Below are 4,127 nucleotides of genomic sequence, written 5' to 3' on the forward strand. Positions count from 1 at the left end.
CATGTTCGATCATGTATCTATGAGAGTACTTAAATGTGGGTATCTCTGACGGGTAGCTGTGATACTAGAGTATGTGCATCAGGGGATGCATGTATGAAAGTATTTAGTTTACTGCTTGTTTTCTATGCTTTTTGGGAAATTATTGGGCTGAAATGAAATTTTCTGCAGGTACACTAACAACGTCTCGTTGTAGATCGACTAGCTATCGTATACGAGAGAACGTATGTATGCCACCGTATATTTCGCTAGCCTTTAACTTGTTCTAGGTTTGTGAGGACGTACGGATCGTGCGTGCATCATGTTCAAGCATACATGGCATTTCTTGCATTATTTCCTCCCTTAAAATATGATTGTTCCGACTAATTAAATTTCATATCCCTTAAATGATTCTCCCCTTATGTTGTAACTTTTTGCTACAGATGGCGCGCACGAAACACACTGCTCGCAAGTCCACTGGAGGCAGGGCGCCTCGTCACCGTTTAGCTCCTCGCGAGCCCCATCCTGAGCCTACTGAGGCGGAAAGGCTGAGGGCAGAGCTGGCCTGGGTGACTGCTGAGAGGAATGCGGCTCAGCACCGTTTGGAGCAAGTAACACAGGAAAGGGACCAAGAGACCCTTGAGGTTCAGAGGTTGACAGTTGCTCACCGCAACTGTGAACGCATGTTGGTTCACGTGATGAACCAACGGAATGAAGCCTGGCACGAAGAGAATGTGTTGAGAGCACGACAGATGGAGCTAGAGCAGCAGTTGGCAGTTGCCGAGGAGTACAATGACAATCTCCATGAGGAGGTTCACCTGTTACATAATCAGCTTCACCCTCTCCTGCCCCCTGATGTTGAGAATGACAATGAGGATGAGATGGGCTCTGGTGTCATCATGGCTGAAGGTGATGATGACATGGAGGTCAATGGACCTGAGGATGTTCCACCTGATGAGGAGGAAGATGAGGAGTTAGAGCCTATTAGTGATGAAGATGGAGGAGAGATCTTCGACACTGACTTCGAGGATGATGCTAGTTTAGCTTACTACTTAGCTAATGCGCTAGAGCTAGTCTTTTGTTGATCCTCATGCATGAACAAGTAGCTTTGTATCAAGTTAATCGTTGGATGTAATATCGAACCCTATGTTACCCTTGATGTAAGTTTGGAACCACTATGGCTGGGATGTAACCTATCGAACGTATTATGCTCCGCGTATGTGAGCTTTTGATGAAATTCGTCTTTGCGGTCTATGGATCTCGATTGTTGGTTAAATTCATCACATTTATGTGTCAATTGACGTGCTTGATGAGTTGTGTGATTATGATGAATGATTGTGCCTCTGTTGATTATATAAATTATTCTCTCCAATGGGCTCAGTTTGGCATAATTATACAATTCATCTACAAAAGTTCCCACATCGTCAGTGCTCATTGGCTATACATTTTGCAGATGGCTTATAACCTTCGTCGCGGTCGTAGCATGGGAGATGAGGAACAACCACCTCCTCCACCACCCACACCAGCTGAGCTAATGCAGACGGTCGTGGAAAGTCAGCGCATGCTAGCTGAGGCGATATGCCAGATGGCTAACCGTGAGGATCGGCATGTCTGCCAGGGACCCGAGCCGAACCAGTACAGCAGCTTTAAGGACTTCATGGACACAAAGCCTCCTATCTTTCATGAGGCAGAAGAACCATTACAAGCTGATAAATGGTTGAGCATGATAGAGCAAAGGGTTGGATTGCTCCGTTTGACTGAAGGAATGAAGGCTTCGTATGCAGGACACCAGCTCCAAGGCCCCGCAGGCATCTGGTGGACCCATCACAGGACCACCTTCCCTGCTAACATTGAGATAGTTTGGGACCAGTTCCAGGCAGCTTTCAGGGGACACTTTATCCCTCCTGGTCTCATGGCCATTAAGCATACAAAGTTTATGAAGCTGACTCAAGGCAACAAGAGTCTTAATGAATACCTCCAGGCATTCAACAACCTGGCGAGGTATGCTCCCGAGTTCGTCGATACTGATGCCAAGAGAATAGCTAGCTTCAAGAGGGGACTTTCCCCAAAACTGATGAAGTCTATGGGCAACTGCAAGTGTGTCACCTTTAGTGAGTTTATCAGTGACACCCTGACTCAGGAGAATAATGACAAGATATATGCTGCTTCCAAGAACCGTAAAAGAAACTTTGAGGCTGGTGCTTCTCAGTCTAAGGCTCCAATGGTATCCAAGACCCTATACCGTCCACCCAATGCTAATGTCCGATACCACCCACCTCAGAAGAAGAATCAAGCTAAAACTGGTTTCCACAAGGGGTACACAATTTCCTTGCCAAAGAATACCTCTGGGCAGGGCAGCTCCAATGCACCACCAGCAAATAGGCCGTGCTGGAACTGTAACCAGCCTAGTCATTAGGCTAATAAGTGTCCCTATCCTTCCAAGAATGCTCAAGGAAACGTCCGTCAGGGGCGTGTTCACTACACTACAGTGGAGGAAATTCTTGTTGGTGAAGTGGTCACCGCTGGTAAGTTCCTTGTTAATGATCACCCTACAGTTGTGCTCTTTGATTCGGGTGCTTCGCATTCCTTTGTGAGTTCTACTTTTGCATCTAAGCATAAGATGAATGTGATTACAGTTGTCAAGGGTGGTTATTGTATTAGTGCTGCTAGAAATAATATCCTGACTAACCAAGTAGTTAAAGATGTAAAGATTAAGATTGGGGATCGAGAATTCCTTATGGATCTTGTAGTTCTACCAGGGGTAGGAATTGATATAATCCTAGGAATGAAGTGGATGAGCGGGAATGGAGTGTTGATCGATACCTCAACCCGTGTGGTAATGTTGAGGGATCCTATGGATAAGAAGGGTTTTCTAGTGTAGTTACCTCGTGATATCTCTATCCATAATACAACCAATGCTACCCTAGCCCAAGCCATTGAGGATCTACCGGTTGTCTTTGAGTTTCCAGATGTCTTCCCTGATGACTTGCCTAGATTACCTCCAGACTATGATGTAGAATTCAAGATAGAACTTATTCCGGGTACGGCTCCTATTTCTCGAAGGCCCTATAGAATGCCACCCAATGAGTTGGCTGAGCTGAAGAGTCAGTTGAATGAGCTATTAAAGAAAGGTTTGATTTGGCCCAGTTCATCTCCTTGGGGTTGTCCGGCCATCTTTGTGAAGAAGAAGGACGAATCATTGCGCATGTGCGTAGATTATCACCCCCTTAATGCTGTTACTATCAAGAACAAATACCCTCTTCCTCGCATTGATATTCTGTTTGATCAGCTCTCCAAAGCTAAAGTATTCTCCAAGATCGATTTGAGGTCTGGCTACCATCAGATCAAAATTCATCCTGAAGATATACCAAAGACAGCTTTCTCTACTCGTTATGGCTTGTTCGAATACCTTGTCATGTCCTTTGGGTTGACCAATGCTCCGGCACACTTTATGTACCTGATGAATTCTGTATTCATGCCAGAATTGGACAAGTTTGTCGTCGTGTTCATTGATGATATCCTTGTATATTCTTAGAATGAAGAAGAGCATGCTAAACATCTAAGACTTGTTCTAACTCGGTTGCGTGACAACTAGCTTTATGCTAAGTTCAGCAAGTGCGAATTCTGGTTGAACAAGATACCTTTTCTAGGTCATGTGTTATCTGGTGATGGAATTTCGGTTGACCCTACTAAGGTGCAAGAAGTCCTTGAGTGGAAGGCACCTACTACGGTCACAGAAGTCCGAAGTTTCCTGGGTTTGGCTGGCTATTATCGTCGCTTTATCCCGGATTTCTCAAAAATCGCCAAGCCCATGACTCGACTGCTTCAAAAAATGAGAAGTTTGTGTGGACTCCGAAGTGTGAAGAGGCTTTCCACACTTTGAGGACCTTACTAACCTCTGCTCCTGTATTGGCACAACCTGACATCGAGAAGCCTTTTGATGTCTACTGTGACACATGTGGCATCGGTCTAGGGTGTGTTCTTATGCAGGAGGGCCAAGTAATTGCTTATGCTTCACACCAGCTTCGAAAGCATGAAGTCAACTATCCTACCCATGACTTAGAGCTAGCCATAGTTGTTCATGCCCTGAAGATTTGGAGACATTACTTGCTGGGTAATGTGTGCAACATCTATACTGACTATAAAAGCCT

Source organism: Miscanthus floridulus, chromosome 2 (assembly GCF_019320115.1).
Source record: "Miscanthus floridulus cultivar M001 chromosome 2, ASM1932011v1, whole genome shotgun sequence".
NCBI lineage: Eukaryota > Viridiplantae > Streptophyta > Magnoliopsida > Poales > Poaceae > Miscanthus > Miscanthus floridulus.